Consider the following 14,646-nt stretch of genomic DNA (forward strand, 5'->3'; position numbering starts at 1 on the left):
TAACAGGCAAACAAGGGAGGGAGCAGGCAGGGGGAGTAGCCTATGCTAAGTCCCTGCAGTGTGAGAGAATGAGATGAATCCAAGGGGCTGAAGAAAGGGCAGTGTGCCTGGAGCTCGGGATATGAGGGCATGATGAGGATGCTGAGGCCTAAGTGATGGGCAGGAGCCAAACGACACCTGGCCAGTCAAGCCTTTGAAGGGGTTTGACTTCATTCCTAGAGCAATGGAGAGCCAGACAAGGGTTTTAAACAGGAGGGTGACAAAATACAATGAAGTTTTGAAAATATCACTCAGGATGCTGTGTAGACAGTAAGTTAGTGGGGATTAAGCAGGCATAGTGAGGCACATTGAAAGACCATTGCCACCATTCATGAATTGGTGGCTTGGACTAGGGTGATGGTAGAAGAAAGAGCACACAAATCAGATTCAAGTTACATGTTGGAGGTAAAATTGACAGGACCTTGTGACAGATGGGATGTAGTGGATGAGGAAGGAGAAGGTGTCAGGATGGTGTCCTGTGGAGCTGACTGGCTGGGAGAGCCTTTCACTGAGGTTGGGGACACCAGACAACCAAATTTGGGAGACAGGATTATACATTTATTATTTTATTTTAAAATTAATTTGCTTCTTTAGTTTTTGCTTATGTTTGAATAGGTAGTATTTGCACACAGTCCAAAATTCAAAATATGTATCTGTAAAAGCCTCCCTGTCTTGTCCTCCAGCCACGGAGTTCCTCCTCCTTACCCCCTGGAGCCAATAGGTGTTACCAAGTTCTTCTGTATCTTTCCAGATAGTCATGACTGTAGACTCAATTCTGTGTGCATTTAATTTATCTTTGAAGATGTAGATTTTGAAGTACCTGTCAACTGTCAGGTGCAGAGGTAAAGCAGACAGTTGGATTAATGAGTCTGATACTCAAAGGTGCAGTTGTGTTGGTGATGTGAATTTGGAAGTAACTGGACTCAGAGTTGCATGCATAGATGGGATTACCTAGGGAGAGAATACAGGACAGGGCCTAGGATCAAGTTCAAAGAATTCTGTGATTTAATGGCAGATCAGAGTACCTTAGCCTATTTTTGGTTGCTATAACTAAATACCAAAGACTGCATAGTTTATTTAAAAATTTCTTTTTAATTTTTTTAGAGACAGGGTTTTGTTCTGTTGCCCAGACTTCAGAGCAGTGATGCAATCATAGCTCACTGAAGCCTGAAACTCTTGGACTCAAGTGATCTTCCCCCCTCAGTCTCCTGAATAGCTGCGACTACAGGTGTACACCACCACACCTGGCTATTTTTTTTTTTTTTTAAGAGATATGTTCTTGTTTTTCTGTCCAGGCTGCTCTCGAACTCCTGGCCTCAAGCATTCCTCCTGCCTTAGCCTTCAAAAGTGCTGGGATTACAAGCATGAGCCCCTGCACCTGGCCATAAGAATTTATTTCTTAAAGTTCTAGAAGATGGGAAGTCCAAGATTGAAGGCCACATCTGGTGAGGACCTTTTTGCTGGTGAGACCTCTCTATACAGTCCTGAGTCAGCAGAGGCCATCATGTGGTGAGGAGGCTTTTATAACAGACTGGCTTTTATAACAGACCCACTCTCATGATAACCCACTAATCTATTAACTCACTAATCTATTAATCCATGAATGGGTTCATTCATTCATGAAGGCAAAGCCTTCATGACCCAATCACCTCTTAAAAGCCCCACCTCTTTATACTATTACACTAAGGATTAAATTTCTTATTTTATTTTTATTTTTAAATTTATTTTTAAGACAGAGTCTTGCTCTGTCACCCAGTGGCGCGATCTCAGCTCACTGCAACCTCTACCTCCTGGCTTCAAGCAATTCTCCTGCCTCAGCCTCCCAAGTAGCTGGGACTACAGGTGCACATCATCACATCCGGCTAATTTTTGTATTTTTTTGTAGACCCGGAGTTTTGCCATGTTGGCCAAGTTAGTCTCGAATTCCCGGCCTCAAACAATCCGTCTGCCCCAACCTCCCAAAGTACTGGGATTACAGGCATGAGCCACCACACATGGCCAGGGGCTTAAGTTTCAACATGAGTTCTGCAGGGACAGACATTTAAACCATAGCAAAGAGGATGAGCCCTCAAAAGATACTGAGAAGCAGCTACCAGAGAGATGGGAAAAACAGCTGGTGAGTGTGGTGGGCCAGAGCTATCGCCAAATCAGAAGGAAGTGTCAGCAGCATCCCAGGAAGAGGAGGGAGCCTGTATAGTAACTGTGGGAAAAGAAGTGTCAATTTATGTAGTAGATTGTCTGGCAGGATGGGGCCCTGTTGAGTTTGGTGATCTTGAGTCTATCCTAGAAACAGTGTGCTTTGTTGTGCTGAAAAGTGTCTGCCAGGTGACATTCTCCTGCAGGGCTGGCTACTCATGTACAGGCAGAGAAAGAGTAGAACATTGTTACTCCGAGGACTAGGGCCTTACCAAGTAGATATGATGAAAAGGCAGAAAGTACTGGTGTTGAAAAGATTGACAGGAGTGCTTAGATCCTGATGGGCGATGGAACTGAGGCTGGGTAGGGAGGGAAGTGAGGAGGATGGATTGGGAAAAGTAGAGGGAGTCAGAGTGGAAGGACTGATGAGGCCAAGGGGAGGAATTGAACAGTAAACAAGGAGAGAAGGTGTGGAGGTTGAGGTTGACTAGAGGGAGGATGTTCCTGTAGATGAGATCACTGATGGGCTGTCCACGGGTATGCTGGAGGGACACAGGATGATGCTGTAACTTGCAGTAAAAGGCGCCAACATGTTTAAACAATGAAGAGAAAGGACTGGGGACAGAGAGCTCACATTGTTGAGAGGGGAGAGTGTGGAACAATCTCAAGGGAACAAGTTTTGTTTTCTTGGCAAGAGTTGGAGAAGTGATCGTTTATACCAACATTTTCCAATAGAAATATAATGCAAGGCTCACATGCAAGCCACATATGTAATACTATTTTATTTTTGAGACAGGGTCTTACTGTGTCACCCAGACTGAAATGCAGCTCACTGCAACCTCTGCCTCCTGAGCTGAAGCTATCCTCCCACCCTCAGCCACCCAAGTAGCTAGGACCACAGGTGCATGCCACCATGCCCAGCTAATTTTTGTATTTTTTGCAGAGATGGGTTTTGCCATGTTGTCTAGGCTGGTCTTGAACTCCTAGGCTCAGGCGATCCACCCGCCTCGGCCTCCCAAAGTGCTGGGATTACAGGCATGAGCCACCATGCCCAGCCATGTATGTAATTTTAAATGTTCTAGTGGCCATATTAAAAATATAAAAAGAAACATGTAAAATTGACTTTGAATATATATTTGGTTTAACCTGATATATCCAGAAACATTATCATCTCAACATGTAATCAATGGAAAACAAGTTATTAATTAGATGTTTTATATTCTGTATAACATACTAAGTACTAAGTCTTCAAATTCTGGTGTGCATTTTACTTAGAGTACATCTCAGTGTGGACTAGTCAGTTTCAAGTACTCAACAGCTACATGTGGCTAGCAGCTACTATATTGGACAGTCCAGGTCTAGACTTTTGCTTTTTGTCATATCTGTCTCCCAAGTCTTCGCCAGCACTGAGCCATGTGCTATTTTGGGAAACATTAAAGAAATGTAAAACTCCACCTCTATACTCAAGTGCCTTATCTTATTAGGGGCAGCTGTGGGACCATGAAAAGAGACTTGGGTTCCAGTCTCAGCCCTGAATTTTTACTTAGCAAAGACTTGGACACTTACGTCTCTGACCCTCAGTTTTCTCATCTGTAAAGTAGTGATCAAATAAGCAAGTGTCCGGGAAGGGAAAAGCATAGGGCCTTAGTCCAAGTCTCCTGCCTGCCTTCATAGACTGAGGTAATGCTCATGGGGTTGTCCATTGTGTATATGTGAAAAACATTTTCAAATGTGAAGATTCTAAGGCTCAGACTCAATCTTGGCATGCAGTATTTGTATTTTTACAGTCACAGTGTATTTATTTTTTAAGTAATTCACAAACTTGCTAAAATGTTACTATTGTTCCAAAGAGTATAGAGTGAAATGTAAAGTCTTCTCCCATTCCAGACACTCATTCTCCTCCCCAAAGACAACCACAGCTCCTGGTTTTTAGAATAACTTAGAGATGTTCTATGCATTTATATGGATAACTGTTTGTCTATCTGTGTATGTGTGAGTGTGTGTGTATACACATATAATTACTTTATTCAAGTGGAATCATTCTCTATACACTGTTCTGCCCTCTACTTTTTTCATTATTTTTGAGATCATCTAACGTCAACACATATAGATTTGCCTCATTCTTTTGAACATTTTTGTAATATCCCAAAACATGAATACTGGTATTTTATTTAACTGGTTCCTTACCAGTGAACACACAGGTGCATCTCCAGTCTTTTGCTGCTACAATTGACTATACTGTGCTTCATGACAACACTGACACACATATCTCTGCATCTATGTGCCCATCTTATCTGTAGGATAAATTATTAGAAGTGGAATTTCTGGGTCAAAAGGTATGTGCTATTTAAGTATTTTTACAGATTGCATCATATGCCCTCCAAGCAGGTTCCACCCATTTACAATACCACAGTAATGTTTGAGAGTAACTTCCATGCACTCCTGACAACATAATGTTATCAAACTTCTTCATCTTTGCCAGTCTGATAATGGCCAGGTCAGTCAACTTTCCCAGCATTGGTTTCACTGGGCTGTGATAATGGTGTATAACATCTGATATCTAACAGGTGTTAACTGACAGGAATGGTGACTGTTGCCATTTTCGAGTGATTTTCCTGGTTTGGGTACAAATTCTGAAACCTGATGAAGGGGAACAGCCTGGTAGCCTCCACCTAAACCTGCATCTGTTTACATTGTTTGGGTTTGGCTGACATCTGGGTGACTTCCCAAGGCCATTAAACAGAAAGATCATGGGGAGCCCTTTCCAAGATGAGCTGAGCTTTGGTTTCTGAGCAATCAGGCACTGAGAGGGGGAATTACCACCTGAGCTCACAGGAGGTATGGGTACCTGTGAACTGTGTGCCCAGGGCAGCCATCAGCACTGTTCTTCACCACTAAACAGGAAAGCTATCACTTGGGGATGCTGTATTGACCTCATACACAAAGCTGTGTTTCCCAAATTACTGGCAGGCAGGTGTTTCAAGAATGGCATGAGTTGGACAGCAACATGGATATTTTAGTTGTGGCTTAAAACTGTGCTGCCTGTAATCCCAGCACTTGGGGGGGTTGAGGTGGGAGGTTCGCTTGAGCCCAGGAGTTTGAGACCAGCCTGAACACCATGGTGAAACACTGTCTCTAGTGCACACCTTTTGTCCCAGCTACTAGGGAGGCTGAGATGGGAGGATTGCTTGAACTCAGGAGGTGGAGGCTGCTGTGAGCCATGATTGCGCCACCGTATTCTAGCCTGGGCAACAGAGCAAGACTGTGTCTCAAAACAAAAAAACAAAAAACTACCAGGCGTGATGGCACACACCTGTAATCTCAGCACTTTGGGAGGCTGGGGTGGGTGGATTGCTTTGAGCTCAGGAGTTCAAGACCAGCTTGGGCAACATGGCGAAACCCCATCTCTACAAAAAAAATAAAAATAAAAAAATAGCCGGGCCTGGCCAATATGCCTGTGGTCCCAGTTACTCGGGAGCTGAGGCTAGAGGATAGCTTAAGCCCAGGAAGCAGAGATTGCAGTGAGCCAAGATCCCATCCACTGCACTCCAGCTTCAGCGGTGAGACCTTATCTCAAACAAACAAACAAAAAAGAACCAACCAAACAACAAACCTGTGCTGTTACTCCTGCCAGCTGTTTGACTCTCAGCAGACTTGGGGCTGGGAAAGGGGTCCCTCTAGCACCTTCCCCAGCTAGATCCAGTAACCCTCAGCTCAGTGGAGATACTCCTTTCCTGCTCTCTCCCGGTTGGCAACAGTTTGACAGGCAGGGCACACATGTCACCATTTGTTCATTCATGCAAGTATATTTTGAGTATCTACAAAGTGTCAGGCTCTGTCCTGGGCACTGGGCGTTCTGAGATGAATAGGACAACAATTCTCTCTACAAAGATCTCGTGGTCTTGGGCAGACCTGCCCTACGCATGCCCACTTCTTACTACCCCTTCTCTCAGAGGCTGGCACAGGGTGGCCAGGGGATGCAGGGCACCACTAGCTGTTCCCAGCTGTTTAGGCTCCAGCCTTAGTTTCTCCCAAAGAACAAGCACCTGTTGGGGGCCCAGGGCAGTACATGTGATGTACGTAAATGGTAAGATTATGAATTCTGCCAGATTGTCCTTCCAGAAGCCCAGTTCAGATCATGTCATGGCCCTATTTGAACACCCTCCTGGGTCCTGTTCTGCCTCTGCCCTGCCCCCACCCTGCCCCACACTCTGTCAGCTTCCTTATCCCATGGCCACCCTGCACTTCTTAATCACCAAGTCCCAAATCTGAGGAGTCTTGGATCTCTCCTGCCTTCCTGGGTCGTCCTACTTTTCTCTCAGCTGAGATTGGGCTTCCTCCCTTTCCCACACTTTTAAAAGCTTGTTATTTATGCCCCACCTTAAATGAGTGTCTTTTCCCTTCCCCGCCTCCTGCAAACTTTCCTGGCTCATTACTAGGACAGTGAAAAGTACTCAGGTTTTGAATCTCTGCTCAGCCACTTACTGTGACATTGGGAAAATTATCTAACCTCAGGGAACTGCAGGCCAGCACCCAATGAGCCTGTCCCCAGCTGTTGAGGAAGCTGTGGCAAGTGCAGTGGTGAGCTCAGGGACAGGAGTGAGGTCCCAACTGAAATGGGGGTGCATGGGATGCTGACCCCTGGAGATGCATTAGGGAGCCAGAGCATTAGGGAAGACTGGCTTTCCTTCTCCCTCAGTCTGTCAGGGCTGGCTGCCTCCACAGCTCCCCTACTGAGCCCCTTTGAACACCTCAGAAATACACAGTGGTATATCTTGGAGTTTTCTCTCTGCTCTTGAATATTTCTGTTTTTCTTTTTTTATTGAGACTGAGTCTCACTCTGTTGCCCAGGCTGGAATGCAGTGGTGCTATCTCAGCTCGCTGCCAACCTGTGCCTCCCAGGTTCAAGTGATTCTTGTGCCTTAGCCTCCCAAGTAGCTGGGATTACAGGTACCAGCCACCACGCCTGGCTAATTTTTTGTATTTTCAGTAGAGACAGAGTTTCATCATGTTGGCCAGGCTGTTCTCAAACTCCTGACCTCAGGTGATCTGCCCGCCTCGGCCTCCCAAAATGCCAGGATTACAGGCGTGAGCCACCACGAGTAATCAACTCTGTTGGTTTGCCCATGATGGTCCTGATTTTAGCCATGAAACTACCACATCCTGGGAAATCCCTCAGTCCTGGACAAACTGGGGCAGTTGGTCAGTCACCCTGAGGCAGGTGACAGAGACCTGATCAGAGAAGGGTAAGTGGTGGGGGCTGTGGCTCCTGGATGAACACAAAGTTCTGTGTCATTGCCCGGCCTGTTGCTGGGCCTTATGTGTGTCATCGACCCTCATCCTCGCAGAAGAGCTGAGGCTCTCATAATTAAGGACTTTCTCCAGATCTCCCAGCGAGGAGGAGGTCTCAGGGTAGAGCCTGGGTGTGTCCTGCCCACATCAGGTGTCTCCACTACGCCTCCCTGCCACTTGTTTTCTGAATTAGGACTCCTGAACCTTAGGCTGTGAGACCTATATGCTAGCTGCTTAACTAAAGCCTTGATAAGGATGACAATGATGCTTAGTTTCTAGTTCTCAGCTGCATCTGACAATCACATTTGCTGAATATGTTGTTTTCCAGATAAATTAGGTGAAAATGAGTAATTAAGATGTATCCCTATAACTCCTTAAATGCAGGGACTATGTTGGCAAGATACCTGTCCTATCATTAGTTGATATTCTTGTCATCTCAACAGACGTAATTGTCATCTCAACAGTATTGACCTTTGTTGTGATTTCAAGAAATATATCCCCCTTCTGAATAATCAATTTTAAAAAAACCGAAAAGTACAACCTTTGTAATTTATTTGTAAGAAAAGTAGTAAGTAACCCTTCTGGGTGTTATATTCTAGCCCATTGCTCGGTAGGTGGTTTCAGCTTCCTAGTACTTTTACTATTTCCTCTTGACAGCTTTCTGATTAGTTACCAGAGGGTCTCACCATCTCCAGGAAATTGGGAAGCCCTTTGGTTCAGGTTCCAGTGACTTCTGTCCTGCTAAAATCTTCTGCTCTGTGACTTGTTCTTTAAGAGAGGCATCCCCATCTATCTTGGAAATGCCTAGAAATGTAGTTCCTCTCTGCTTTTCACAAATAATTCAAGTGAAGATGCAAAGGTAAACTTTTAAACTTTAAATTTTGCTGGCCAAGATTGCATAGTCTAATCAGGAGAACTTAAAAAGACTTTTTAAAGTACATTTAAAAAAATTATTAATAAATAACCGAAAAATTCAAAATTATATAAATGGCTTACATGGAAAATAAAATTCTCCTGCCATTTGATCTCTGAGGGGCAATTCCTATTAACAGTTTAGCATATATTACTCCAACACTTTTTCATTTTTCCATACATAATATGTATATACTAGCACATATTTGCACAAATATAAATGAGATCACATTAGGTATGCTGTTTTATGTTTATTTTTTTAACTTAGTAACATCACAGATGTGTTAATGGCTGCCTGCTGTCCTTTTTTTTTTTTTTTTTAAAGACTACTCAAGAGCAGTAGTGAGAAGGGGAGAAAGAGCAGAATAAGGGGTTTCATCTGTAACTGACTGTGAACAATCAGTTGAGATAACTCATTATCTTCAGACCAGCCCATCCATTTTATAAGTGAAAGCTGATGTACTGAACCAACCTCCTTGAATAGAGCACTTGAACCAGGCCTGAATATTGGCCCAGCCACTAAGTTTCTCTGGACTCACTCTAGATTAATTTTAGCATGAGATGCAGAGGTGGTTACTCATTAATTCAACTTTTTAAATAATTGACAAGCAGTTTGCTTTAAAACCATGAAACTGTTAATTTTTCATCTTTGTTATAGATTATTATTATTATTACGAGATGGAGTTTTGCTCTTGTTGCCAGGCTGGAGTGCAGTGGCACGATCTCGGCTCACCGCAATGTCCGCCTCCTGGGTTCATGCGATTCTCCTGCCTCAGCCTCTCGAGTAGCTGGGATTACAGGCATGCGCCACCACGCCTGGCTAATTTTGTATTTTTAGTAGAGATGGGGTTTCTCCATGTTGGTCAGGCTGGTCTCGAACTCCCGAACTCAGGTGATCCACCCGCTTCGGCCTCCCAAAGTGCTGGGATTACAGGCATGAGCCACCGCGCCCGGCTTGTTATAGATTATTTATTCCTAATTATATGTGATAGATTGACGGAAGGAGAAACCGCTTTGTTCCTAACACCTAGTTAAATGCCCGGTTAGTCTGTCTAATTAAGAGGAGGTTTTTCTCAAGTCTTAACAAATTCAAGAAGATTTAAATTATATCAAATGTCTTTGCTGACCACAGTAATATGAAACTAGAAATCAACAGTAGGAGTAAAATTGGAAAATTCTCACATACATAGAAATTAAACAACAGACTCCTAAAGAACCAATGTATCAAAGAAAAAAATCTTAAACAGAAATGGAATTATAGTATACCATAATTTATAGGGTGCAGCAAAAGCAGTTTTAAGGGGAAAGTTTATAACTATAAATGCTTACGTTAAGAAAAAAGATGTCGGGCCGGGCGCGGTGGCTCACTCCTGTAATCCCAGAGCTTTGGGAGGCTGAGGCAGGCGGATCACAAGGTCAGGAGATCGAGACCATCCTGGCTAACACGGTAAAACCCCGTCTCTACTAAAAATACAAAAAAAATTAGCCGGGCGTTGTGACGGACGCCTGTAGTCCCAGCTACTCGGGTGGCTGAGGCAGGAGAATGGCATGAACCTGGGAGGCGGAGCTTGCAGTGAGCTGAGATCGCGCCATTGCACTCCAGCCTGGGCAACAGAGTGAGACTCCATCTCAAAAAAAAAGAAAAAAGAAAAAAGATGTCGAATAATCAGCCTAACTTTACACTTCAAGGAAGTATTAGAAAACTAATAGAAAAAGAAGAGCAGAAGAAAATAAATAATAAAGATCAGGTCGGAAAACTAAATGTTTGTCAATTTTATTCGTTTTTGAATTTTTATTTATTTTTAATTTTTTTAGAGACAGGATCTGGCTCTGTTGCCCAGGCTGGAGTGTAATGGCATGATCATCGCTCACTGCAGCCTGGAACTCCTGGGCTCAGGTGATCCGCCTGCTTCAGCCTTCCAAGTAGCTAGAACTACAGGTGTGCACCACCAGACCTGGCTAATTTTTTGCTTCCTGTAGAGATAGGGTTTCACTAAATTATACCCAGGCTGGTCTTGAACTCCTGGCCTCAAATGATCCTCTCCCACACTGGCCTCTCGAAGTGCTGGGATTACAGATGTGAGCCACTAAGCCTGGCCCTTATTTTTTTTAAAAAAATCAACTCTTAGTTTTGTACATCTTTTCTATTATTTTTCTAGTCTCTATTTCATTTATTTCTGACCTTGACCAGGTGGTCAAGGCTGCAGTGAGCCAAGACTGCACCACTGCACTCCAGCCTGGGTGACAAAGCGAGACCGTATCTCAACAATAACAAGAAAAAAAAAAAAAAGGAAAGAAAATGAAGAAAAAAAACCTGTCCTATTTACAATAAAATCAAAAATAATAAAATATTTAGGAATAAATTTACAAAGAAGACGAGAAGCCTATACGCTGAAAACTATAAGACAGTGACAAAGGAAACTGAAGACACAAATAAATGGAAAGATACCCTATGTTCATGGATGGGAAGAATTAATATCGTTAAAACGTCCATATTACCCAAAGCGATCTGCAGTGTCAATGCAATCCGTATCACAATTTCAACAGCATTCTTCACAGAAATCAAAAGAGCAGGCCAGATGCAGTGGCTCACACCTGTAATCCTAGCACTTTGGGAGGCTGAGGCAGGTGGATCGCTTGAGCCCAAGAGTTTGAGACCAGCTTGCACAACATGGTGAAAACCTGTGTCTACAAAAAATACAAAAGTTATCTGGATGTGGTGGCGCACACCTATAGTCCCATTTACTTGGGAGGCTGAGGTGGGAAGATCACCTTAATTAACCCCAGGGAGGTCAAGGATACAGGGAGCCATGATTGTGCCACTGCACTCCAGCCTAGGTGGCAGAGGGAGACCCTGTCTCAAAAAAAAACATCAAATTCATATAGAAGCACAAAAGATCCTGAATAGCCAAGCAATCTTGAGAAAGAAGAACAAAGCTGAAGGCATCATGTCTCCTGATTTCAAAGTAAATTACAAAGCTATAGTAAATTGAAATGGTATGGCACTGGCATAAAAACAGGCACATAGATCAATGAAACAAAATAGCCCAGAAACAAAGGCACTTATATATGGTCAACTAATATTTGACTAAAGTGCCAAGAATACACAATGAAGAAAGGAGTCTCTTCATAAAGGTGTTGGCAAAACTGAATATTCACATGTAAAAGAGTGAAATTGAACCCTTACCTTATATTATTCACAAAAATTAACTTGAAATGGATTAGATATTTAAGTGTAAGACCTGAAACCATAAAACTCCTAGAAGGGAAAATAGCGGAAAAACTTCTTGACATTGGTCTTGGCAATAACTTTTTGGATGACCCCAAAACACAAGCAACAAAACCAAAAATGAGTAAGTGGGACAACATCAAACTAAAAACCTTCTGTACAGCAAAGAAAACAATCAACAAAATGGAAAGGCAATCTATAGAATTCAGGAAAATAACTGCAAACCTGGAAAGTTTTCCATATACATGGAACTCATACAACTCAAAAGCAAAAAACAAACAACAAAAAAGAAACAAATGATTTAAAGATGGGCACAAGGACCTGAATAGTGATTTCTCCAAAGAAAATAATACAAATGGCCAACACGTACATAAATAGGTGCTGAACTAATCGGGGAAGTGCAAATCAAAACCACAATGAGATATCACCTAACTCCTGTTAGGCTGGCTATTATCAAAAAGACAAGATGACAAATGTTGGTCAAGATATGGAGAAAGGGAACCCTTGCACAATGTCAGTGGGAATGTAAATTGATATAGCTATTATGAAAAAAGCATGGAGATTCCTCAAAAAAAATTAAAAATAGAAGTACCAGCCGGGCATGGTGGCTCATGTCTGTAATCCCAGTACTTTGGGAGACCGAGGCGGGTGGATCACCTGATGTCGGGAGTTCGAGGCCAGCCTGACCAACATGGTGAAACCCCATCTCTACTAAAAAGACAAAAATTAGCCAGGCATGGTGGCAGGCGCCTGTAATCCCAGCTACTCGGGAGGCTGAGACAGGAGAATCGCTTGAACCTGGGAGGCAGAGGTTGCAGTGAGCCAAGATTGCGCCACTGCACTCCAGCCTGGGTGGCACAGTGAGACTCTGTCTCAAAAAAAAAAAAAAAGAAAAAAGAAAAGTGCCATACAATCCACCAATCCTACCGGGTATATATCAAAAACAATTGAAATCAATGTATCAAAGAGATATCTGCATGCTCTTGTTCACTGCACCATATTCTCAATAGCCAAGACATGGAAACTACCTAAGTGTCCATCGACAGATGAATACATAAATAAATATATATGTGAATATTATTCAGCCATATGAAGAAGAAAATCCTGCCATTTGTGACAACATGGATGAACCTGAAAGACATTATGCTAAGCTGCTAAATGAAATAAGCCAGACATAGGAAGACAAATACTGTATGATCTCACTTATATGTGGAATCTAAAAAAATTGAACTCATAGAAATAGATTAGAACTGTTGTTGCCAGAGGCTGGGGCCACTGGGGAAGAGGGAGATGGAACTGAAAAGGTTCCAACTTTGAGTTATAAGATGAACAAATTCTGGGGACTGAATGTTCAGCGTGAGTGGTGACGGATATATTAATTAATTTAATTGTGATCATCATTACACAACATAGAGATATATCATCAGGCTGTATACCTTGAATGTATACAATCGTTATTTGTCAATTAAATTTAAAAAAAATTTTTTAAAGAAGCTTTTCTAGGCCGGACACAGTGGCTCACACTTGTAATCCCAACATTCTGGGAGGTTGAGGCCAGGAGTCCAAGACCAGTCCTAGCAACACAGAAAGACCTCATCTCTACCAAAAAAAAAAAAAGAAAAAAAGAAAAAAAAAAGGAAAAAGAGGTTTCTCTGGTCCAGAGAAATACAAAAACCAGCAAGAACTGGTCAGCCAGTTTCCAGTTGTATCAGCATCTGAGAAACTTGGAGTTGTTATTTTTATTTATGTTTTAGTTTTGCAGTTTCTTGGGCCAAAGTAACCGAAATGCTCAAAGCGAAGTTCCATGAGGGTGTGAAAAGGGCTGGTAGTCTCCCAGGATATTAACCTGTTAGTAACCTTGACCAACATAGTTAACAGAATGTACATGAAATGCACAGAAGTTATTAGTTCTAAATATAGTTCTCTAAATCTTACAGCAGTAATCACTAGTGCAACTGCTCATATTTGAGGTCAGAAAAATCAGGAAACGTAGATACATGATTGATAGATAGCCACAAAGTAGAGATATGGGCTGGGCATGGTGGCTCATGCCTGTAATCCCAACATTTTGGGAGGCTGAGAAGGCAGATCACTTGAGGCCAGGAGTTCAAGACCAGCCTGGCCAACATGACAAAACCCCATTTCTACTAAAACTATTAATGCAAAAAAAAATTTAGCCTGGCATGGTGGCACATGCCTGTAATCCCAGCTCACGTAGCTGAGACACAAGAATATCACTGGAACCCAGGAGGCGGAGGTTGAGTGAGCCGAGACCATGACTCAGCACTCCAGCCTGGGCGACAGAGCAAGACTGTCTCAAAAACAAAACAAAACAGAAAACAAAGTAGAAATAGAGGATTAGAATCAGAGCTGTGCTGAAATCCCTCCTCTTCCATTATGTGGGCATGTTGGTGTGCCTATGTAAAAAATAAAGGAGATGGCTGGGCACAGTGCCTGTAATCCCAGCACTTTGGGGAGGCCGAGGCAGGCAGATGATGAGGTCGGGAGTTTGAGACCAGCCTGGCTAACACAGTGAAACCCCGTTTCTACTAAAAATACAAAAAATTAGCCAGGTGTGGTGGTGGGCGCCTGTAATCCCAGCTACTTGGGAGGCTGAGGCAGGAGAATCTCTTCAACCCAGGAGGTGGAGGTTGCAGTGAACCGAGATCGAGCCATTGCACTCCAGCCTGGGAGACGGCAAGACCCCATCTCAAAAAATAAATAAAATAAAATAAAAGATAATTATAAAGTAGATAACATAGTAACTGGCACAGAAAGTCTTAAATATAGTTCTCTTCCCTATGTGTATGTTAGCTTTTAGATGTACCTTATTTTTCAAACCATCCAAGCATCAACATTCCTATTAGGAAAAGGCTCATGTTCTTGTTGCTGTAAATATTTGGTCATTCACTTATTCATTTACTCAGCAAACATGTATTGACCAACCACTATTTGCCAGGCATTGTACTGGGTTCAGGGACCATAGGGATAAAGAAAACATGATTCCCACCCTCCAAGGTCTGGCCTGGAATTTGACC

The 14,646-nt window shown here is 42.8% G+C and overlaps 1 protein-coding gene across 1 annotated transcript in view; it reads left to right on the forward strand.

Annotated features, from left to right (window-relative positions):
- VSTM5 (V-set and transmembrane domain containing 5) overlaps positions 1-14,646 on the forward strand; it is a 32,239-nt gene that overhangs the window by 14,039 nt on the left and 3,554 nt on the right. The gene's annotated exons all lie outside the window — the stretch shown is intronic.

The sequence above is a fragment of the Nomascus leucogenys genome, chromosome 15 (assembly GCF_006542625.1).
Source record: "Nomascus leucogenys isolate Asia chromosome 15, Asia_NLE_v1, whole genome shotgun sequence".
NCBI classification, from domain to species: domain Eukaryota; kingdom Metazoa; phylum Chordata; class Mammalia; order Primates; family Hylobatidae; genus Nomascus; species Nomascus leucogenys.